The sequence below is a fragment of the Corvus kubaryi genome, unplaced genomic scaffold (genome assembly GCF_017639235.1).
Source record: "Corvus kubaryi isolate FWS band 111438036 unplaced genomic scaffold, C.kubaryi_AGA036_p1.0 133, whole genome shotgun sequence".
In the NCBI taxonomy this organism is placed as follows: domain Eukaryota; kingdom Metazoa; phylum Chordata; class Aves; order Passeriformes; family Corvidae; genus Corvus; species Corvus kubaryi.
In genome coordinates, this window is record NW_024580667.1 from 35,920,608 (window position 1) to 35,945,954 (window position 25,347).

At 43.2% G+C, this 25,347-nt stretch overlaps 1 long non-coding RNA gene and 1 pseudogene across 1 annotated transcript; one reads left to right on the plus strand and one right to left on the minus strand.

The window, feature by feature from the left end:
• The first annotated feature begins 7,663 nt into the window (after nt 1-7,663).
• On the plus strand, nt 7,664-8,550 carry LOC121667854 (annotated as a pseudogene).
• Nucleotides 8,551-10,611: 2,061 nt separating this feature from the next.
• Nucleotides 10,612-15,297, minus strand: LOC121666884. Its single transcript, XR_006016827.1, has 3 exons — nt 15,143-15,297; nt 14,805-14,935; nt 10,612-11,230 (listed from the first exon to the last, which is right to left on the minus strand). It is a non-coding gene; the product is annotated as an uncharacterized LOC121666884 (long non-coding RNA).
• Between the last annotated feature and the right edge of the window lie 10,050 nt (nt 15,298-25,347).

Genomic DNA, 25,347 nt, shown 5'->3' on the forward strand with positions numbered 1-25,347 from the left:
GAGAGCAGTTTCTTTGCTGCATAACTTCACTGCTCTATATGAAAAAGTGGCCAGCACAATACATTCTTTGTTCTGTTGTTGCTGGTATAGAATCAGCATGGGGTTTTTGGGTTTTTTTTTTTGTGATTCTTAGATCCTATTAATTGCAATTCTTCTTTCTGTTTCTCCTACTCGGGGTGATGGTTTCCTAGCCCAGTAACATCTCTTTGTATTCCTGTCTCTTCACCAGTAAAAGGCAGAGGGGAAGACTTTTCTCCATTTTCAGATTTTTTAAGGGAACAGGGGTACAATGATCACTCCTCTCATCTCTCCCCCATGGCTGGGCAGAAAAGTGTCCAGTGTCATCACCTGATGCTCCACTCACAGTAAGAAGAATACCTATGTGATCAGTGAGTGAGAAGACAGAGAAGCAGGAAATATTTGCTGATTGCTGCAGGAGAATGTTAGGGCTTGGAAGGGCGGAGTGTGCAGAACAGTCCACCCTTGACACCCTCAGCAGAATCCTGAGGTAGCTTGGGCAGAGCTGACTGGTGCATGCACCCTGGGGATGCCTGGGGTTTCTGTGAGTGTGGTACTGCAGGCAAAGACATGGCTCCAGCCACATTGCCAGAGATGCAGAAACCCAGCATGGAGGCTGGAGGACCTAATGTTCCCCCTCACAAAGCCAGTGGCAGGAAGAAGAATAGGTAGAGAAACCCAGATGCTATCACAGGAGACCTAAGAGACAAAACAATCAGGAAGAAGTATGAAAGGGGATTGGATTATTACATTTAAATACTTCCACAAATCAAAACAGTCATCGCTAAATGGTATTCTCTCTCCTTATAGCAGAGACACATATGAAGAACTTGAAAGGCTGGAAGTACAAACTGGAGAGTCATACTAAAGTCTAAGAGTGATTTCAACTGTGGGCATGATTTGCCATTAGAACAAACTATCAAAGGAATAAGAGGATTTTCTCTCTCTCTCTTCAAATAAGATTGTCCTCCTAGTAATAATTAATAAAAAAACCCCATGCTAAATACAAGTTATGGGAATTCAGAGCTAAAATCTTATGGCCTTCAGTGTACAAAGCCTTGGGGATACAACCTTTTAGATTGTGTTTTCTAGAGGTTGTTCTAGCCTTTACAGCCTATGAATCTGTCCTGCAGATTTGTCTGACAGTATCATCTCATGTTTCTCTGGGACTGTACCAATACTAATTCAATGTCGGTTCGAAAATTCCAAAGGTGAAGAATCTACCATATTACCACGGGCAATTGTTTCAGTAGCTACCCACCCTCACAAAGAATTACTTGTTCTTCATTGCCACCCTGGACTGTCATCTCTTAAGCTATGCTGATGCCAGGAATCTCTTCTAATTAATGGGATCATGGCTATCACTTGTTTTTGTTTAAATACGCTCTCAAATAAACTAGTCAGAGAGAATCTCTAAAGCCTCAAAGCCTTGCAAGGCATGTCACAATGTCTCCCAGTACTCCATTTATTCCTGAAGCTCTTTTCCAGCTACTCACAATTTTTCAAAATCTTTTCCTGAACTACAAACACTAAACCTGAGATGAAGCATTCAAGTAAGATGCCATTTTAATATAATTTGAATTGTAATGCCAGAACAATATCCACTCTTATTCCAAAATACCACACCACAGCAGAAGATTGTTTCTCAAACAATGAATTAAAAAAATAAAAAGAAAACTCTATCTCTTATACATTAACAAGAACTCATCAATAACATGCAGGAAGTCCTTTATCTGGGTGTATAGGGATAAACTGGGACTCTTGACTTCACACCCTTGGTCTCTCCACGACTCCCCATATGCCCTTTGTAGCATGTACAGTTTCCATGATGCAGAGTTCTGAAATTAGTACTATCTGGTACCCAGTCACATGGTAAACAGTGATTTCAACCCTTTCTGTAGACAATGGTGGCTCATATCAGCTGTCACTCAGGCATTTACAAGTCCAAAAGTAATGCTCACACTCAAGGCTGATATTACAATATTTATACAAGAAAGAGTTCAGGAGATTAGATTGTTTATGACAAATAAGCTGAAAGTCGTTCATGTGAAGATGAAAGAATCAGGTGGAGAAACAGGACAGTTATGCAATCATTTTAAAAGTTATATTTACTAAACAGTTTGAGCCTGATTCACCATTACATTATTCAGTACTTTATACAAATAATTGCTCATATCTCCAGGTTCACATCTCTTATCATCATGAAAAAGTAAATAATAGCTTCAAATGAGATCTGAGATGAAGTTCAGTGTTGGAAAACATTCAAGTTTTTTTCAGCCTCATCTAAACATTTCCCTCTCAAGATAATAACTTTCCTACCTATTCACAGAAGTTTGCAAATACTTAATTCAAAATCAAATCTGGAATGCTTATGCTTTTGAAAGTGCTTTCTTTCAGAAAAAGAGAAGCCTGGAACCAGTGTAAAGATCACATCTCTGAAACAAGGTGAAAGTCCACACAGGCCAGTCAGCACAAGAGTCAAAACCTTTTGAAGAGAAGATCAAATAAAACATGCAAATACTGGCACTACTCTGCAATCATAAAATCATAAAATTATAGAATTATTTGTATTGGAAGGAACCTTTAGAGATCATCTAGTTCCAAACCTCTTGTCATGAGGGTGTCTCCCACTAGACCAGATCCCCATTTAACCTGGTTTTGCCCCAAGGATGGGGCACCCACAGCTTCTCTAGGCAACCCGTTCCAGTGTCTCACCACTCTCACAGTAAAGGATTTCTTCCTTAAATTTAATCTAAACCCTTCCCCTTTCTGTTAAAAGGCATTCTCCCTTGTGCTATCGCTACCTGTCATAACAGGGTCACAGCAGGGTCATTGCAGCAAGCACTACACACCAGAAAACTGAGTCATCCCATAAAATCTTCAATGTCCACACCATGGTTACACCAGCACCTCTAGGTGCACAGGCAGTGAAATCCCTGTTTCAAGACACACAAGAATAAGCCATCTCCAAAGGAAGAGGAGATTTGTGCCAGCCCCTTCTTGAGAGCTGGCCATCACATTCAAGGAAGTGCAGGAAGTGCTTTATTGCCTGGTTATCTGGGGACTATAAAATGCTCCAGATCACACATCAGGTTGGGTATTTTTATGAACCATAATCAAAAGGAGCACACAGTTGGACATAGGCTTCTTCATGTATAGCATCACAGAATCATTAAGGTTGGAAAAGACCTCCAAGATCCCCAAGTCCAACCTCTGACTGAACACTACCATGTTGTCTAAACCATAGCGCTAAGTGCCATGTCCAGTTGTTCCTTGAACACCTCCAGGGACGGTGACTCCTGCACCTCCCTGGGCAGTCCATTCCAATGTCTAATCACCCCTTAAGTGAAGAAATTCTTCCTAATGTCCAAGCTGAACCTCCCCTAGCACAGCTTGAAGCCATTTCCACCTGTCCTATCACTGGTTGCCTGGGAGAAGAGGCCAATCCCCACCTTGCTACAGGCAGCTGTAGAGCACAAGTTGTAGAGGTCCTTTCAGGTGGTGGTAGACAGTGATAAGGTTGCCCCCGAGCCTCCTTTTCTCCAGATTAAACACCCCCAGCTCCCTCAGCTGCTCCTCACATGACTTAATCTCTAGACCCCTGTGAGTAAGATTCATGTTCCTTCTCTGGACACACCCCAGCACCTCAATGTCTTCTTTGCAGTGAGGGACCCAGAACTGAACACAGCACCTGACATGTGGCCTCAACAGCGCTGAGTACAGGGGGACAATCACTGCCCTGGTCCTGCTGGCCACACTAGTGCTGATACAGGCCAGAACGCCATTTGCCTTCTTGGCCAACAGCACACTCTGGATCATGGTCAGCTGGCTCTTGAACAGCACCCCCAGATCCTTTTCTGCCAAGCAGTTTCCCAGCCTCTCTTCCCCAGACCTGGAGTGCTGTGTGGGGTTGTTACCCAAGTGCAAGACCTGGCACTTGGCTTCACTGAGCCTTCTGAAGTTGACTTCAGCCCATCAATCCAGCCTCTCCAGATCTCTCTACAAAGCCTTTCCTCTGATTTCTGGACTAGCCATGTCAGCAGAAAAGTGTATCAGTCATGTAATATGGCCAGGGTAGTTGTCTGTCAGTCATGCAATCCTTTTCTCCAGCAAAACCCTCCTCCAGCTGGGTTGCCCTCACAAGCACATGGTCTTAAATATCTCTCCCAGCCACAAGACTCATTTGAGCCCCAGTGGCACAGTCCTTGCTCTTCTCAGAGCCAGGTCCATCCATGCAGAAGGGACAACAGGTCCCACCAACCTCCCAGTTTGGAGAGCATGGGTACATTTGCATTCCTTGAGAGGCAAGAAGCTCCCAGCATCCACCAAGCTCTCTACAGAGAAGCTCCTGCCAGTTCAAAACCCTGCTCTTTCCCCATCCTGCTCCCCATCTCCCACCTCTCCTGTGCTGTGCTGTGGGACTTGGAGGATGGGAAATCCTTCAGACAGGCACTGAGCTGCCTCTCCCTGCCTGAGCGCTGCTGGCCTGCCTCCCTCACTGAGGGCTGGAAGCAACCACAGCAATCCACTCCAGCCAAACTGGGCAGGTTACAGGCAGTCCCAGTTGATTTTGTGAGTGAGACAGGGTAGGTGCCTGTGTCCCAAGTAGGTGTTGGAGGCCAGATGGGAGGACAGGTGACACTGGGACAGCCCCGCTACTGGGGACATGGCAGGTAGTCTGCAGGTAGGTGAGAGGGGGCAGAGCTGCTGTCATTTAGCACCGTGGAGCCCATGCTGTCTTCACCTGGCAGAAACCTGGGAACAGAGTGAGAACATTCCTACAACCTGCCTGATAGCCCATGTGGGCTTTCCCAGCCCATGTCACTGCACAAGCCTGTGGAATTTAAAAGCAAACTCTGCCAGCTGGAGTAAGGTATTTAAGAAAACAGCTGTGAAGAGGAGAGAAGACAACACTAAAGGTTTATAGGTAAAATGCATATTTTGATTTAAAGGTAGGAACTTGGAGGCAGGGCAAAGTGGAGAGAGATGAGCAAAGGGTTATACAAGATGATGAAGTATGGAACAAATTAAACTTATCTGGGATGCATCCAACACTTGAATTAAATCCACATGCTCTTTCTGCATGAAAATATCTCCTGAATTACAAAGGGTAAGGGAAGGAGGGCTCACATCTTGATCCTTGAGTATATCATTTGTGTCTTTTAAATCTAAGTCAGTTGAAGAGTTCAACACTGTGAGCCAAATTCTATTTAATTTATTCAGCAACACATCTGTGTGAAATATAGTCCAATTACTGGCACTAGGTTACTCTGCCATGGCTGCAGCCATTTGGCTTTTATTTCCAGCAGGCTGTAATTAAATTATCACAATGCAGAAGGAGACAAGTTTCCCTTATACGTGACTACAATTAAAGACATGCAATCACAACATTTTTTAAAGTGACTCCAATCAATTGGTTACAGTAAAGAACACCATGTAATAAAGCAGTGACTCCTCCATTAGGACTGAAAGAGGGTTTCTATTTCAATAATCTAGTTCCCTTCTAGTACGAGTTCTGCATTTGGATAATTTATTTAAAGTTCATTATGTGTCTACAGCATATATCATTTGCCCTCAGCTTGGGCTGCAGAAGTGCCATTATGGCCAATTACTTAGTGTGATAAAATCTGCCACAAGTACAAACTGTTCCTTAATTAGATTTAAGTTTTGTCTAAATTCTATTTGTAATTCAGGCAGCAAAATAACAAGGCCAATAGCAAAGACTTGCTGTCTCCTTCCTTTGGTCCGTGCTGTAACCTGCTGTTATCTTAGGGCAGTCCAGAACTGGAACCCCACACACACATGCTTTTCTTGCAATACTTGTCCTCACTTTGTGTTTCCATAACCAGTGCAGGGCTTGGGAGTTGGTCTGGCTTCTGAGGGAGTTCCTTGACCTGAATCCAGCCATAACATATAGCACACTGACAGTGAAGGCCCCCAAAGCCCCTAAGGGCCAGTGGCTGCCAGCAGGGACCACACGGTTGGTTGAGTGCCACTGATGTGCTTTTTGGTGATCACAGGCGTTTGCCCTCTGGCCTCTATAGTTTGCTGCAACAGCACTCTGGTTGATGGTAAACAAGCTGCTGACAGAATGAAAGTCTCACAAAACCACAAAGAAAGTGGTGTGGGGAGCAGCGCCTGGCCATGCCCTTCAGCTCGCTCAATAGCTGTGCACTGTAAGGAGCGGGATGCGCACAGCCCTGGCGCTCCCGGCGTCAGAGAGCACAGCCCAGCTACTGCAGGGTGGGGTCGCTGCTGTCAACCCAGTTTAGCCATTAGCCACAGCAGAGGCTTCAAGTTTGTTTGGGAATGACGGCATCTGTGCACAACAGTGAATTAGGACCTCTGGGTTAATCCAAACCACTCCTGCGCCATCCCCAGCCATGACAAGAGGTTTAAAACTGATTCGCTCTTTAAAAAACCATTGCCAGTGTTTGGCATTCATCTTCTCAAGCTCCACCTACAGTTTTCAAAGTATTTTAAATATGTTTGAACCAAGCGTTCTACACAAATTTGAATTAGAATCCTGCAACCTTTCTCTCTGCGATCTCAAAAGTGAGGGTAGAAGCTACAGCAAGAAAATTCAGAGTGAAACAAGAAATAGAAGCAGTGATTCAGTAGGATCCATTTTAACAGGATCCAGGCCACAGTAATTTGAGAATAGGCATCATCCTATAAGAAGTTGCATTTCTCTGGAAAAAATTGTGCTAGAGATGTATTCATTTTTTTCCAGCAGAACACTTGCTCCATTTTAGAAGAAGGCACTTCTTCACAGAAAATGCATTTATTGAATGCCATGTTAACAGTTAATTGCTATGTGCATCAGTGACCATCTATTTTCTGTTGTAGAGATTGTATACCAGGCTGTCTTTACTTTCCTCGAATCCTGCTCATGTCCCATATTGTATCTTGCAATTGGCTGCTTTACAAAATTGGATTAATTTATTCTGATGTTTCAGAAAATTTCTATCTGAGACTAATGTCAAAGCAAAACACCATTTAAAAATTTTACAGGGATGGAAATTTACATAGCAGCTAATGACAAGCCTAAAAATAACTTATTTCTTGGCAACATCAATCTTGTTAATGAACTAAAATAATGAAATATTCCTCTATCAGTGGTTTCCAAAAAAGCAAGAAGAAAAATGTTAACCAACTCCAGCAGCAAAAGGAATGTGAAAACATTCCAACATCCGCTCTGTGGTTTTTTTTTTTTACTTTACCAACAAAGCTCCAAATGCCTTTTATGGAACAGTTATGTTCTGGACATTACCCTCTATACTTTTGGTCAGTAGCACCACACAACTAATCTGTCCTTTTTCTCCATTTGACCCCTGATGAGAGCAGAAAGTGAACTTTGTATACCGGGCGACACACATCAAACACTGTGGGCCTGGGAATCCCTTGTATTACAGCTTCATTGTGCCTATGCAGGTCCTTTCCTGAAAATATGTATTTTAAAATAAAATTGGATCTATATAGATATGACAAAAGGCTTCTAGATCAAGATCAATTCTTATCAACACAGCAAGGTTTTTCTTTATTCATAAAAGCCACTTTAATAGGAGCACTGATGAGCAGTTGAAAGGAAACACCTGATTCTAAGTTGTTTTTAATGAGATATGAGGAGGTCTTACCTGTCAGTGAACACTAAACATTTCTCCCTTCCTTAACAGCTAAGGAGAAAACATGAACACAACAAATGACAACTTAGCCAACTCCTTCACCCAGCAAAACACTGAGGGTGATTTTCCCAAATGCACTGCGTGGAAGTTGGTCTGAAGACTTTGTAACTCCACATTATGTATAACATGATCTTCCTGGTGGGCTTCCCAGAAAGCTTCATTGTCATTTGTGTTTACAGCTTCAAGATGAGGCCTTGAAAGAGCAGCAGCACAATCAGGCTGAACCTGGCACTCACAGACCTGCTCTTCCTTACCTGCCTTCCCTTCCTGGTACACTGTCTGGGATACACTAACACTGGGGAGCACTCCATTTTTGGTGAATTCATGTGCAAGTTCATCTGCTTCAGCTTCCATTTCAAATTGTACAGCAGCATCCTCTTCCTCACCTGCTTCAGCGCCTTCCACTACAAGGTGATGGTTCACACAATGAAGTTCTTCTGCATCCAGAGGAAGTGGTGAACAGTGGTGGTTTGCACAACCATTTGTTGTGAGATTGGTTGATCTCACTGGAAGCTGTCAGCCCTGTCAACTTCTTGATCTCTTCAAAAGGGACACAAAACATAAGGTCCTTATGCCTTAACCTTACCAGCTCTGAAACCCTGGGCACAATCAGGTGGCTGCTGACCAGCCTGGCCTTCTTCTTGCCCTTGCTGATGGTGATTCTGTGCTATGCACTCGTCATTTGTATCTTGGCCACTGACCCCACAACAGAAGGCTCTCAAGACTTGCTGTTGTCCTCCTGATGGTCTTCTATGTGGGCTTCTTCCCCTTCCACGTCTTTTGGGTGACTCTGTTGCCTAAGATCAGAAGGAAAACTTTCCAAACAATATTAGAATTGATAACATAAACAGCAATCTTTTAACGAAAGCTTTCATTAAAGCAACAGCTCAGGTTAACTACACTTGTGTCCAGTCAGCGGTAACATGGAGAACAAATCCACTCTGCTTACTGTGTCTCTTGGCCACTGGCTCCACTCAACATGTGTGGCAACCTATCACTTTATGTCATGGTGGGAGACATTTTCAAGCAAGCCATGTTCTTTCCTCAAGGTGTAAGTGGAGCAAATATATCCAGGAGCAAGTAGTCCAGCAGCAAAACTTAGGCGACCAAGTCAGAAATCACGTTAAAGTTGTGAAGGACTCCCTTGAAGTAAATTCCAGCAAACCCAGGATGGCTTTGGTGCTGTAAGCTCCTGCAAAGGCAGCTGTGTTGGTATGATAGCAAGAATTGCAGCTGACTTTGCCCTCTCCCTGCAGTAGAGTACTTGTCAAAAAGCTGTCTTGGGAGCAGGTTTATATACACCTCTCTTAGCAACCAAAGAAAGACAGCATAAAAGACAAGATTGTAAGCTACCTTGAAGGTGAAACTTAAAACCATCCAGCCAGACTGTTCCCAAAGACATTTGGGAAATACAGGGTTCTCTAGCTCTGGGCTTTGCTATTGATTACAAAAACATGGAGAGCTTAGTCTGGACATGAGAACAACTTCCACTGATTTCAGTGTTGTCACTGATGTAGTGCTTTGTTTATTACAGCCTAAGTAAAACACAGCAGATATTGTCATGGTTGGTGAAACCACTGAATTACACACTTAGGAAGCTCCTATAAAAATCAGATGTTTTCAGATTGGATGGACCAAATGAACTTTATCATAAGGCACTGAGCAATTTAATGGTGAAATCTCAGAGCTGGCCTAGGGGAGGATGAGGAGAATATGAGAGGAGGACATACATGGTGAATACAAGGATATGTAAGTATATATAGAAGTGTGTGTGTACATATATATATATATATATAAAAATACATATAAGTGTATATATAAAATAGAACCATAGAATGGCTTGGGTTGGAAAGGACCTTAAAGACCATCAAGTTCCAACCTCCCTGCCCTAGGCAGGGACACCTTCCACTAAACCAGGTTACTTAGAGCCCCATCCATTCTATTCTTGACCTTATATAAAAATGCGTGTGTGTGTGTGTGTGTATATGTAAGTCTACAGAAGATGATTACAGATGTGTACCAGCCTGTATGAATCTATCAGCTGTGTATAATCCCAGATCATTCTGATTTCCTACTACAACAAATTGACAGGCTTGTACATGAAGAATAAGATGATGTCATATATCTTGACTCCAGAAGAAGTTTTGATTACCTGAGATGATCCTTTTGTGTGTAAACTAAGGAAACAGTCTGGAGGAAACTGCTTTTGCTAGTTTCAGAGTTTATGCTCAGAGTCAAGATATTAGTGATTTACTATCAGAGCAGGGGGAGCCACTGAGTGGGCATTTGACTGGTCTGTCCTGGGTTCAGGGGTATTTAGTGTTTTCATTATCAAGTTGGATGATGAAATAAAGTCTGGTTCTTATATTTACAAATTTACATGAAGCTGAGAGGACAAAATTAAGCTGACAAATTTCAACTATGATCTGTAGAGACAGAGGGTGCTACTAAACAGTGACAGGTGCAAAGTTCTATGTTTAAGTAGAAATAATGAATTGTGCAAGCACAAAAGGAGAAAAAAAAGAAACCATTATTTAGGTAGCAGTTTTGTAGAAAAAGATCTGTGGTTACCATGAATCATAGGCTGGACAGGAGCTGACAGTTTCAGTGGGCTGACAGTGTCTACTGTGGCAAAAAGAGCAGATGTATAAATAAAATATAGTGTTTATGATGCCTTGCAGATATTTAAAATACTTTGTTAAAGGACCATCCATCAGATATGTCTTTCAGAAGCACTGCCACACACCTTTTGACATGTTTTCTAGTTTAATTTCTCCTCTTCTGCACTGTTGTCAAAGGCCAAATTTTACAGGTTGCCACTAGATAGTGATCAATCATGGTCAAGCTACCTGGTTTCACATATGCATAGTTAATTCAAACCCGAAAGTTAGACAAACACACAAGGTGGTTCACACAAAAGAAATTTTTTCTGACATAGATTCATAACATCCCAACTCTCCAACAGGGGCAAAATGTACAAACACGCTGCACAAATTCTCTTCCTCTTCCACATCAGTGAAAGAACAAGATGTGTCTACCACTTAGACATACATCTGAAGGAGTGGATTAAAGATTATCTTTTTTGCTCTGTCAGAGCATTTTTAATTCTTGTTCTCAGAAGCTCTTTGTTCTCAAGCCCAAGCTGAGCTTATCACACACAAGCAGAAGCTCTTCAATATAACTACATGTACAATGTAAAATGAAGCAGCTGAAGGTAAGAATTGTGAAATGGAAGTTTTTAAGGCTTTCCACCTCTAACAGCAAGAGTGACAGTCTCACAGTGTCAGTGACTTGGAGAGGGGCTACATTTTTGCCCCCTCCTCTCTTTCCTTAATATAGATGTTACTTGGTTGCCTTCTTCGTATCTCACCTGCTCACCCACCATGTCGCTTCATTTAGTTTGGGCTAAACTAGCTGATTTTAAAGTGCCAAAGTAGATTAGGGCATGGTCCTGGAGCTGTAGTTGACTGGTGGGGAAAGTACCTCCAGGAGAAGGGCAGTCATGTCTCCCAGTAGCATGGCTGGGTCTGGAAGAGGAGAAAAGTTCAACCTTAACACAGACACTTTTAAAGCACTCAAGGACTGCTCAGGTGCTCTGCAGGACTGAGAGATCATTATCTCATGCAACTCATTCCTTCTGCTTACTGTGAAGCTTGATAGCTTCTATTTTTAGCTGCTGTTAAGTTTACAGCTGAAACAAGGATAAGTGCTTCAATTGCAGTAAACAGGAGACACTTTTCAAGCTCTATACACAGTGTGACAACATAGCTACATAAATTACTACACTATTGCAGGCTAATTCACACCATAGCTATGCTCCAGTAAGCAGGCTTCTATCAAAAGTCTTTGCTAGGTTTGTCTGCAAGGACAGCCATGTCAGCTCAAGTACCCACCAGCAGGCTGCTCTCTGTCTGGGACTGCAGAGGGACCAAGAGAATAGCTCTGCAAGGTAAACCTCTCAAGGGAATGTCAACTCTGATGACATTAAAGGTGACACTTTGGAGCTGCCAACTGTTTTTGTAGACAAGTCAAGCCTTATTCCTCACAGTGAATATTCCTCATGTACTGTCGCAGATTGTAGCAGAGCTATTTTCTATCTTTCTTTGTCCAGGCAGGCAATCAACAATTTTTTTTTCCTTTTCTCCCCAGTTCACATGTTCCCAAAAGAAATGAAAGCAAAAATGCCTTCCTTATATTCAAACCTCCCAGAGAGCAAAAATACTGACAGTAATGTTCTGCATAAAAGAGAATTCACAAAATCTGTCCTAATCTGGCTGCTCTGCAGAGCACCTAAGGAGACAGTTGTGTAGCAGACTGCATGTAGCATCAAAATGAATAGCTTGGTGAAGAGCTAGTGGAGGGAAAGGCTAAAATAGCTTGGGAATGGTCTACTCTGACAATGTCTGTGTTGGATATTGCCATGACAGAAGGCTTGAATTTTGTCCCAATGTAATGGTATATCTATATATATGCAGCTGGGGTGCTGCTGCAGCAGCTGTGCAGTGTAACAGTGCACAGAGCCACATGAAGTGCAGAGCAATGCCAGGCTCACCACTGAGTCATTTAGACCTCACACAGATGCTGCCATTTTGCTGATAAGGCTAAGTGAGCAAAATGAACTTTGAATGACTGCTTCCATCTGCCAATATTTTCTGCTCTGAAAATGCAGGTTGAGTGAACCTAAACTTTAAAGCAGCAAACAACAAATGAGGGCATCACTGTTGAAGTCCTACCAGTTCTGAACTCAGTCTGCTTTTCCCTGCCACCAGAAAAGGAGAAGAGATGCAAAGGAAAATACTTTGTGAGCTCCCTTATGTTTTGTGACAGTAGTCATTCAACAGTGCCAGCTGATGCCACTTCAATGTAAATGTCACACAATTGAGTCAAGGACACGGAAAACCCATTTATGCTAAAGAAAATGTATTTCAAGGCCTGTTTTTTAAATAGCATCTGGAATAGAGCTTCTGACTAAGGTGTTTTTCTGACTTGATGCCCTAGCCTACAGGGTGCCATGGTAGATGGCAGAGTGAGTTGGGTGCCTCCTAAAGCAGGAGAAAAAATTGCATTCCTGCTTTCAGTCAGAGCTGTACTTTGGAGAAAAGCAGAAGAAGACATTTAAAGTTGGTAAACCAAGCTGCATATCTTTCCAAAATAAAATTTAAAGCTGAAATGCTGATTTTTTAAAATACACAGAGGAAACCATTTTTCAGAGCTGCTGCAGGAAAGTATAATAAACAGCATGTTTGATTCATCCTTGCTGGAACTTCAAAAGGTATTTGAATTATAAGGTGGGTTATCTTCTAAGATTACTCCTTAGTTTCTTTACTACCCAAAATGGTTGATATCACTGATTTCTGAACCAAAAGAGAGATGGATGCCTGGAAACTACAGTACCAGTGATGCTCTCCACTCTTAAAAGAAAAACAAAAGTTCTGAGCTTCTGTGTTTGTTTTTTTAAAAAAGGAAAAGCATGATTTTCAAATTACTTTGTGAATTTCCTTCTATTTTGTAAAATAGTGCAAGAAGATACGGTGAAGCAGAAAGAAATGCAACTTTGCATGCAGACAGACAATGACTTACTGAATACTAATAAAGCAAGCTAGAAAGTATAGCTCCTGGAGTAATCTTCCTTCATGTGTTTTTTTTTAAAATACAGTTCTGTTTCCAGCGTGATCCCTGCTACCCAAGCCAGCAAAGCTGATAGCAGGTTACTCCTTTCCCTTTCCCTTCACTGCATCCCGCTTAAGACCCATTCAGTTGCTTAAGACCCATCAGCTTTCTGGGAAAGTGATTAGGAAATAGATTTTTTCCCTTCTAACAGTTCTGCTAAAATCTTTGTGATTCCCATTTGCCCCTGAATGGCACAAGATAATTGGCTGCATCATAGGGCCTTTTCACGACAACTTCTGTGCATTTGGCAGAATTGGTGCACTATCGCACCAATTCTTGCACTGTTTTTTGCTGGCAGATCTGTGACAAAGTGTTTTGATATTACCACGAGAACACCCTGTGATATTTGCACATCTCTCCTCTAGTTTTCAAGGACTTTCATGATGCAGCCACTGTGCAAAGCGATGCCCTGGACCTGCAGCTGACCAGGCTAGACAACACCTTCTCTGTAGGTGCCTCAAAGGGTATCCAAGGTAAAAACTCCAGCTCTGCTCTGGTTACAGATCTGTACAGCTGAACCAAAAAAAGGAGGGGACTTGGCACAAAGCAGGAAAGCATTATGAGTGGATTTATTTCCAGCACCAAATGATCCCAGAGGGGCAATTTTCCACTGAGTGAGCCAGGCTGGCCCAATCTCTTATGGCCTCAGAAATGAAGAAGACCTAGCAGACAGTGGCACACAAATGCACTGTGCAACAATTTCAAGCAATAGGTCTTTTTGGAAATTCTCTTTTGCCTTCAATTCATGATATTTTTTATCAACAGAAAGTTATCTTAACAGACAAGGCAGCAGCACCTGCCTAGAGGAGTTTCCTCACATTACCTTTCTGCTAGTAAGCTGCTCTGAGATATTTATATATCATCCCTATTTTACAGGTGATGAAACTGAAGCACAGGGGAGTTAAGTGACTTGCCTCCAGTCACAAAGCAAATTAGCAGCCAAGCGGGGAAGAGATCAGTTCTCAGCCCAGAGCTTTTACAAAGTGCATTTTAGGCTTAAGGAAAGATTTTCAAGGGAGTCTTGATTGCTCAGTGGTGGCACTTCAGTAATAAAATTTGAGTTAGAGCAGTGTCTACACTACTCAGGCCCTACTTCGTCCCCATCAGACTCTGTATCTGTGGAAGGACCACTCCTGTTTTCTTTCAGAGAAGGTTTCGGGGGACCAGCTCACCAAAGTTATTTTGCTACCACTGTGTGTGATCTTACCCAAGAGCCAGTAATTAACAGCTGTATTCATCCCATTTACAGGTTTCTATCAAGTATTTTCTAATTTGCAGGTTAACACAAAATATTAGCAGTACACAGGGAAACCTTCCAGGCTGAAATGTGTGCACAGGTCGGGAGGTTGTTCTTTGTGGGGCACAAAGGTCAGAAATAGGTTACATAATTAGCCAGCTGCCTTCACCCAGGGGAAGGATACCACGACTCACCATGTATGTGTGCCAGCTCCGGGAGAGCACATGGATCTGGCTATCATTCCTCAGAGCTGGGCCAGGCCCCTCCCTGGAGACACTAATATACATCCAGCAGCCCATGTTCTGCCTTTGGAACTTCTCTTCTCCTGGGAGAAGAGCAAATGGAATTAAGACGTAGATTTATCATACATCTTCTAAATTTCCATCCTTACTTTGACTCAGCATAATTAATACAGCTATACTTGCTTAGCTAGATACTTGTCAGCAAACGCCAGTGAAAAACTAAATCTGTCCCTCTACCATAACAAAATCCCAGCAAACATAATCCCCACCCTTTTAGCCAAAATCCAAACCTGAATGTCACTGAGGGAAGGGAAGGACAGGAATGGGGCATCGTCTTTGCTGGAAACACCCATGAAGATTGGACGCGCTGTAATTCCAGGCTGTGCCCAAGGGACTTCAGCCTTCCGTACTTCCGCAGCTGGAATCTGCAGGTGCTATAATTCAAATTCCCACTAGAGGGTAGACAAAACTCTTCCAGTAAAAGGATCGCTTTGGAAAAGCGTAGAGTATGCGGAAAAGCGGTGTCTGATTTGGAAAAGCAAATCTGTGCTTGAGAAGCAGCAAAGAGTGGGAAAAGGAAGAATATGTTTATACCATCTGCAAGAGCAAGGTGGGAGCATTGTTCCAAATTTCTCTAAAGAAACATAATCTCTGCTTTGTATTTTTAAATCAAATACAGCTGGAGTGGCTATGTTGTTATAAACAAGTAAACCGTAAGTCAGATTTACAGAAAATATAGATTTCTGATTTTCAGAAATGCAGCTGGCATTACCCCTGCAGATGTTGTCTTACAAACAGTGATGGTGGCTAATTAAGAATTTAAGATAGAAAGATAGGATAAAAACAGGGATAGATAGGAAAGGATAAATACAGGGAATTGGAGTTTATCCACTTTGGAAGTGAATTCACCCTCTCCCGATGGCCTAGTCAGAAACATCAAATGCTGTATTTATCTCTCTCTTTTATTATTGACCATTCCACCATTGCAGGAAATGATGGCTTGTGTTTTCTCCTCACACATTTCTCCACTGCTGAAATGCAGACAGGTTTCTCTGAATCTTGCTGTAGGAGGGGAAGTATGGCTGCAGGCATCAACATATCTTCCTCCTCTTGCTCTCCCTGAAAGAGCAGTTTCTTTCCAGGTGAGATTGGTTGTCTCAGGGAGCTCCCTGCATTGCAGATAAGGGCACCGTGAAAAGGTTTCCTCACCACATATTCTGACTATTCCAAAGCAAGTTTTCACACTGATTCAACAAGTCCAGTGCTTCAGAGTATTTTCTGAGTTTATTTATTTAGTCCCAGATCAACAAAGATGTCCTAAGACCCCAAAGCATCACCTCTGTGAGCTAAATGACTTTTTTGAATGCTAAGCAAAGATTTGCTTCAATCTTCTGAAACATAAGTTGTTTATGCTGACAGAAGTAAGAACCAAAGAAGGCCCATCAAAGCAGCAGAGCTCTCAGAGGCATTCCTGCAGCTGGGACTCCTCCCACAGCTGGGATAATTAAAGGCTGAATTAACTGTACTTCGGAAGACCAGCATGCCAGTGTTTGCTGTCATGAGCACTGCATTCATCTCATCTCTCCCCTAAATAGATGTGGGTTTTTGAAAGGAAAACCTCTGCTGTTGCCCTTCTGTTCTGGATAGGTCCCATCTGCTGGCCCCAGTCTTGTGGGTGGCAACAACTCTCTCTCCAGCCAAGTGAGTTGCTGAAACTAGGCGTCTCTACAGGCAGCAGGCTCAACACTTGTCACATCAAAGGGCTAAACAGGAGATGTGCCCAGAGAAGGATTACATTTGTGGCCCTAATGAGCCAAAGAGATGAGCCCTTCAGGCAGCCAGATGTGTTTTCACTGCAATAAAGCACGTGAATCCATGGCAGAGGTTTTCAGAGCACAGTATTGGGAACAAAGGAAGAAGTAGTAATCCTGTAATACAGCCATGCCAAATGAGGTAAAATTATATATTCTCTACCTGAATTGTACTGTAAAGTGTGAATGATGGGTCTGAGGGATGCTGGCACGGGCTAAGGAGAGGTATCTGGAATCTGAAGCAGGGCTGCATTTGTTGTCTTCTACACTGTTTCATGTTTCTCTACACTGTGGTTATCAATACCTCTACCACCTGTCCTTGGCATAATAACTGCAAGAAGTACTTCATAGGATGCACGTCTCATGCAAAAATCTCCTGTCTTCATCACTCTGAAAAATAAAGTAATATTTTATTGAAGAAAGAGTTATTGTCATATAGAAGTCTGTGACAGGAGGTGAAAAGTAGAAAGTCTCTCTTCCAGGGAGCCCAGAAGCTGGATTTGGTAAAGAACAGATGGATCTCAGCAGCTGTGCTCTTTCACCAAGTAATTGCCTCAGGGTGGCATCTGATGTTAAATTTTGTACAAAATTTCCTTTTCTTGTGTGAATTGAAGATATCGAAAGAGAGAGAGATGACCTTTGTTCTGGGACCTTCTTTTTCATTTGTTTGTGAGGATTTTGGAGATATTGAAGGCTCTTCAACTGGCTTACAAAGCTTAAACCAGACACCTGGCATCAGCTTTAGAGTAAGTCCTCTGTTCCTGTCTTCCTGGGGTCCATGAATTGCAGCATCTCATCAACAAAAGTTTCCTCACTACTGCTCCCAAGCAGATGAGCTAAAGATACTCGAGGGTGAAATGCTACATTAAGTAGCATTTATAAAGTGATTCCACAGGGTTTTCTACAGTTATAACAGTGACTTGTTATAGATTCAGAATATTCACAACATTCATATCATAATCAATTCACACACATACACACAGGCAAAGGGAGATGTATACACCTACATCTGTGTGTGTAAAGACACCCATCAAAATTTCCCCTTGGGTTCAGCGAAATACATCAAATCCCATAGCGTTTCTCCACAGACATGGATTGCACCTTGAGGAGAATGTGTGTGTGGGGGGGGGGGGGGTATCAGCCTAGGTCTTGTTGCCAACGAGGGAGCTGGGGTTGTTTTTGGAGGAAAGGAGGCTCAGGGGAGACCTTATTGCTCTCTACAATTCCCTGAAAGGAGGGTGTAGTATAGTGGGAGTCGGCCTCTTCTCCCAGGTAACAAGTGATAGGAAGAGAGGAAACGGCCTCAAGTTGTGCCAGGGGAGACTTAGACTGGATATTAGGAATAATTGCTTTTCCAAAAGTGTTATCAAGTCTGTAACAGGCTGCCCAGGGAATTGGTGGAATCACCATCCCTGGAGGTATTTAAAAGACGTGTGTATGTGCCACTTAGGGACGTGGTTTAGTGATGGACTTGGCAATGCCTGGTAAACTGCTGGACTTTATGACCTTAAAGGTCTTTTCCAACCTAAATGATTCTAAGATTGTCCTCCACCTAGGCCTACAGAGGCACCACAATACTTTGCTGCTACTTATCAAAGTGATTAGCAATTTCTCCTGGCTGTCCTGGAGACTTCAGTTCAATCCAGCTGCTGCCATGTTACTGCTGAATATTATCTCTGTATGTGTACTAAAGGAGTGTATTAGGAAAGTTGCCCTGCCCAAGATGAGACAATCGTTTGATCCCTGAATTAGGATTGACTGTCTCTAGTATCTAGTTTACTTGGGAAGAAATCAGACATGTTGACTTCAGCTAATCAAATAATTTCTGACAGAATGCTTCTTTCCTGCAAACTGTTGAATCAACAGAATCAAAAGGTTTCATGTGGATGTCTTTAATCTATTAAAGAAGTTAGAAACAAAGTAGGCAGCATGCAGGCAAGCCCCCCAGCGAACCAAGCAGCCCCAGACAGCGAGCAGGGGAGCTGATGAGGGTGGGATGGACAGGCCTGCTGCATCATCCATCAGGATGGTGCAGCAGAATCCAGCTCCTTTCTTGGGATGGAGCAGGTTTCCATCTGAAATGCTCTGTAAGAGGACAGAGCAGACACAAAACTTGGTATTTTTGAGAAGCAAAGTTTGCTTCTTTTCTCAGATTTTGCACAAAAGCCAGCACTCCTGGGAGCTGTGGCTAAGCTGCTACTTCAGGCACAGATAATACTGATGTGAGTTTCTAGGACAGAAGTACAGGACTCAGCTCTAGGATGTTTAGCATGACAAAATTTTCCATCCAAGTCCAGATTATGCAGTGAGCTCACCCTTATTATATTCACTAGCAATTTGGGCAATGGAGTAGAAAGTATACCCTTTAAGCATGCAGATGACAAGTGAGGGGACTGCAGGCTTTCTGGTAGACAGCATTAGATTCAAAGCAATTTACAGAAATTGGAGAAATGATCTGAAAAAACCAGAATGCAATATAATGGGGACAAATGCAGAATTTATGTTTGTAGGAGATTAATCAAAACTCTACAAATTGAACTATCTGCTTAGGCAGCAGCACTGCAGTGAAGAATCGAATGGCTGCTCAGGTCACAAGCTGAACATCAGTCAGTGTGTTCTGCTGTTGTGAAAAGGGCAAACAGCAGAATGGGATGTAGAAATAAGAGCACAGGCTTCCAGGTAGGATGATTAACCCTACTGCTTTTGTAACGCATCTCCTGGGGTGGCATGTCTGGTCCAATACTGCACTTGGAGGAGGAGGGGGACCTGCTGCACATGGAGCAGAACAGAGGTTCAGAAAAACAAAACAAAACAAAAGAAAAGTTTATGAGATTGAGAGTTGTTCAATCTAGGAGAAGGGCCACTGAAGGAAAAGTGATGGTGATCACACACATGACCTGTATTCAGAAAGCAGAGTGCCCCCAGCTAGGAATAGATCAGGGAGATGTCAGGCATGAGACAACTCATCCTTTGGGCACAGAGAAGCAGAGTAGTAGTTTGGAAGAGAGATAAATTTAAAAGACATTGGAAAAGCACCTGCTGGGACTGCCAAGGATATGACCCTGTCTGGGGCAGCAGATGGACTGCGTATCTTGAGGAGTTTCCTTCTACCCCATCTCTTGAAATGCCATGGGAAAAACCCCTTTGAATCACGACAGAGGGTTTCAGCATCTCACTGCATGCACCAAGATAGTCCCTCAGAGAGGGGAGATGTGTGTGTCAGGTCTTTGCAGTGACTGTGCCATGAAAGCCAATGGATTAGACACTCTGCTGGGGTGGATTAAGCTGGCTCCAAAGTCAGTGGCAATGCACCAGTTTAGACCTCCTTAGAATATGATGTGCAAAACCTGATAAAAGTCTGGTTAGAGATCCCCTCCTCAGCTTCCAGACGGCCATCATTCGTGGCAATATGAAGCAGGAGAGTTGTATGTTGGCAAAATTCAGACTAGTGGGTAAAATGCCTTACCCCAAACAGCCTGAACATGCAGAGCATTGCATTTTTTATACCCTTTAACACATTGTATAATTTCATTTTATCAGCAACTACTAAGCGGCTCCCTTCTAAAAATAAAAAGCCAAGGTCAAGTACAGAGAGCTTTTTCTAACTTTTCTTGTGTCATCTTCTGTCCTATGGTGATGTGATTTCTACCATTTCTCTATTATTGAAAATCTTGATAAATACACTAGAATGACTCACATTTAACAAAGTGCTGGTGTTTTAGCTGAAACTCATGCCCTGATGGAGACAAATATGATACATCAGCTTATAGCAGAGCCTCCCAGCTGACCCAGGTGTGGTGAATAAGCCCAATGCTTTGTTAATTCAAGTCCTGCAAAGCTCAGAGAAGATCTAACCAAAGCCCTTCAGTGACCCTGAAGCACTTGGTGAAAGGTGGCATAGAAAGGCAAAGCAGAGTCTCTGCAGAGAATAGCACCTCCCTTTCATATATTTGATTTAGATGAGCACAAAAGAGCCAGAGAAAAAAGATTAGGTTAAAAAAAAAAAAAAAAAAGAAGACAAAAGTATGAATTCCACTGGTTCAGTTTGCATGAATTATCTCTTCGAAGGCTATTTTAGCAATCTGCACCTCCACCCAATCTGAATTGCTGGAGAGCCATTTAATAGCCTGGGGATAATAACAAGCATCATTTAAAGAGCATAAGACTCTTTCAAATGCAGGGAAATGGCATGCCTTTCAGGGTGAGGCTGGCAGAGCTGCCTTTGCAAGGGAGAAGCAGAGGGAGCTGCCTTCATGCTGACAGAGGAGCTTTCCTATCATGAGGGGTAGAATAGGAAGTGCTTGGGATGAGGAGCCTGAACACCTTCCCTGTTGTACAGCTCTCTGCCTGATAAAAAGGGAATTTGCTCCAAAAAATACAAGACCTTTGACTCTCCGGTCAAGTGGTGATGCGCAGGGCATTTCCTTGTGGATTTCTGCTTCTGTCTGTTTTGTCAAGGAACATTCATTTCTATTTGAGTGAAAATTACTTCTGCTTATTGCTTTATAATACTAAAATTCTACCTGATAATTACCTTACCTTATCAGAAACAAGTGCTAAAAAACTGCAAACAACCAATGCAAACACCTAATTCACCAGTTCATAATTTCAGTGACTGTATGAAGAAAAGAATTAGATAATCTTGGGAGAGAAATTAAACTTTTGAAATATGAAGTGTGTCCTAAATGGCTGAGCTGCCTTCCCTGTCCTGCTTGTGCTCCTCTTGGCACCAGCCCCACTGGAAAAGACTCATTTCCAAAGCACAAGTGGAATTTCAGGAGGTGGGAACTGAAGGGGTTAGGGGTGCAGGTAGGAGCAGATACGGGTGGTGCTGGTAGCAGGACCACCCAGGGTGCTTCGGCCAAGAGCCAGGCGGGCTTGTGAGGGAACAGTGTCTGGCTAATAGAAAGGCTCATCTTTGGCTGTGTACGTTAAATTCACGTGTTGAGAGCTCTGGTGCTACAACACACTTACCAAGACCAAGCCTGGTGGGTTTGCAGTGTGCACTGCTTTGGGAGGGAAAAAATGAGAAAAATGGGAAATTGAGGTTGTAGCATGTCTGTCTATTCTCTCTGGTGACCAGGGACAGGACCCAGGGAACGGCTGGAGCTGTGCCAGGGGAGGGTTAGGTTGGAGATCAGGGAAAGGTTCTTCCCCCAGAGGATGCTAGGCATTGCCCAGGCTCCCCAGGGAATGGGCACGGCCCCGAGGCTGCCAGAGCTCCAGGAGCATTTGGTCAATGCTCTCAGGGACAGGGTGGGATTGTTGGGGTGTCTGTGCAGGGCCAGGAGTTGGACTTGGATGATCCTGTGGGTCCCTTCCAACTTGGGATATTCTGTGATCCTGTGATATCACAAAGTCACTTTCTGAAGACAAAACCTTATTAGAGTGACCAAAGGCAAAGGGCAGACTTTCCTCCATGTGCCACACCATCCTGCAAACAAATTACAAGAGCAACAGCACCACAAGAGAATATATCTTCAGTGACTGAAAACTTGCCTTGTGCACTGGAAGCCACATCAGCAGCATCGTTTGCTGAATCCTCTACTGACACATTCCTGAAAGCCAGGGAGGCTGCTTCATCTTGAAACTGAAAAAACCCAACAAAATAACAAGGCAGCAAATTGGTCCTCTCTGTTTTCAGTGCCACTGAACTGGGTCATTTTCAGGAAACGACCTGAAACAATTATGGCTGTTGTCACATCTCCAATGAGTTTGGTTTGGTTTTTAGTGTCTGCTGGGAAACTTTAACTGGTGCAGCTGCTGTGTTTAGGACCACTTCATAGCTGGGTGTTCCTGTGGGGCCTTTTATTCACTGGTTTACGATCTTGCCAGTGCTGCACCAGAGTGCCTGAACACATACTGGCTTTGAGCAGGTAAATTGTCCCATTGTCTTTCCTCTCCCTATCTCCCACAGGGCAACATACCTTCTGAAATTCAGCCATCATCTAAGGGCTGCAGATTTTATCTGCCATGCCCTGTAGTCGATGAGCACCAATTCACTTCAAGGACTAATATTAGGCATAAAATAGTGCCTCAGATCCATATGGGCTAATTTTGGAGCTCTATTGAACTACTTGTGCTCAGCTGATATGGCAGCAGCACTGCTTATATTCCAGATTATATATGCAATTTTCCTAAGGTAAAATATCTCTTTCCAAAAGTCTTCATTAACAGTCTCTATTTCCTACATAATTAGATGACAGCATTTAACTGTGATTAATTTAGAGTTACAGTGCCTCTAGGGATTAAAAATGCTGCCCTTACCATTCTGTCTAGGGAAGAAATACGAAGGGAGAACTGGAGTTGATTTCCCCATGTGATGAAGACACAAGATATCATTCTCTACAGAACCAAGCATCTCCCAGTGGTGGTCTGATAACAATGGTAATTAGGTATTCAATCACACACAGAGTAAGATCAGCCAAACAAATGCATGTCTGCTAAGGGAAATAACCCATGCAAAGATTAAGTGTTTGCTGAACCAAAAGTAAAACGTATAACAAAAGCTCTTAAGACTCTGGAGCCTAACCCTTGCCCAACAAACTGCTTGTTTTCCTGCATAATTATTAATCAGAACCACTTCTACTGCACCACACTGGGTGCTGCCATGTCTGAAGATCTGACTCTGAAAGGAGTCTTTTACTCATGCCTGTGGATTTTAGATCAGGTTTTGTGAAATGAGGATGGTCCCCGTGCTGGTTTGTGGATCCTCATGCCTGTGAAGCCTAATTACAGTTAAGTTCAGCGGTGATGCTGAGACACAACAAAAAGCCCTGCTGTGACCTCTTCCACCCCAGTGCCCATAAAAGTCAATAGCCAGCCCATCCGGAGGAGAGAGACATTGTCTGGAACCAGCCACAAAGCAAAATAAAAATACCGGGCTTTGTTCTCCACTTCTGTATTTCAGACTGGAAGTTTTCAAAGGAGATTGGGTGGCCCAGGTGGGCAAACCCATCAGTCATCCTGTGCATCCTATTCACCCTGCTATCGCAGAAGGAAAAATACACTATGAAAAGATGATCCTATTTGTGTCATTCACTCTGTGATAACTGACTTTGCCTAGAGTATAAAGTTTCAAGAGGAAATATTTAATTAATAATCCTGCCACCAACTCATTCCAGTTTCCTTTCTATACAACAACTAAGAGCAACATTAATACATTCACATGAACTCTATAGAATTTTATTATGTCAGGGAAAATGTCAGCCCCTCTGACCAATTAATCCAGCCTGCCTGGAAGGCTGTTGAAACATGAGGTGAGTGCTGTGTCTTTGGGAAGTATTGCTGGAGACCAGCTTCAGCTGGTGGCTGGTTGCTGGTAACAGTGAGTGAAACACAACTCCACAGCAGGAGCCCACATGCAGCTTTAGTGCCAGCCCCAGCCAATCTACCTCTGCTGTTGTCCTCTTGCCCTGGCCAGTCCCTACCACTGCTCACCATAAGCCCTGGAGCCCATGCACCCACAGAAGGAGCCATTGCCTGTCACAACAGGGCCAGAAAGCCAACACAAGATTAAGAACACTGGCTTGGCTTCGGTAAGCTCACTTATTCAACATATCCCATGATTGCACAAGCCCTGGGGTCACTGAAAATGTGTGGTTTATGATGTCAGGAGGAAGGTGGTGCTGCCAGCTCTTTTGACTGCAGCGTGCAATTAGAATCACTTAAGCTGGCTGTGGAACTACAGAGTATTTTGATTTCCTTCCAATGCTTGTAGAGCGGAGAAGGGTGAGGACAGCCTTAAAGTACGAAAAGCTCCTTGCTTTTGTGAAGGATCACAATGGTGATCACCAATGGGCAGACTTAAGAGGTCCATGAACACAAGGTGGAGAAATGGCTGGCAAGGAGAAAAGGTCCACAGACTGAGGAGTTGAAAGTCACACTGCAGAATCATCCCTTATCCATAGAGATCCCACACAAGGCCAGATAAGCCGTTTAAACCAGATATTCACATGTGGTCCTTGTTAGTTTGTTCTCAGTTTCCCTGGCGCCTGACACCAGCCCCGGGGCCAGCCACAAGGCTGCGATTGCAGCCAGTGTTTCCAAGGGTCTCTGTGCAATGAGGAGCTGCTGTAACCATGGTGAAAGATGCAGGGGTACAGTAGCCACAAGGTCTCTCCAGCTGATGATGAGACAAGATTTGGGTAAGCTAAGGAGCATGTCTCCATCTCCGTGCAGAGCAGCTCTGCATGAGTGACCTTCTATTAGTCACCATCTCTCAAGACTGGTCTGAAAATGTGTGCTTTATTTTCTTCTCTTCTCCTGTCCAGAGTTAGACATTCAGAGTGCCTGCTTAAGACCCTAGTACACCAAATCTCTGTCAGGTCTGGGTCACAGCACCAGAAAAAGCCCATTTCTGCTTTACCTCAGGCACTGCCACTGCCAAGGAAGGATAAAAACCAGCCACTGCTGCAAAGGTTCCCCATTGCTCAGGGGTATAATGGATTAAGTAGTGAATGCATTAAATGATCCCTAACTATAATTAGCTCCCTCTGTGCTTGTAATGCTACAGCCTCATACAAATGGTTTCTAATGACACATGCAGTGTGTAGGAACAGGGTAATAGCTATTTAAACAGTTGCTGATCCCTGAGCTGGTATATGACAGTGTATTTTACAATTGTTGAGAAACTTTGGACATTTTTTTAAAGTGCTCTGGGCACTGACCTAGAGAAAAGCTTG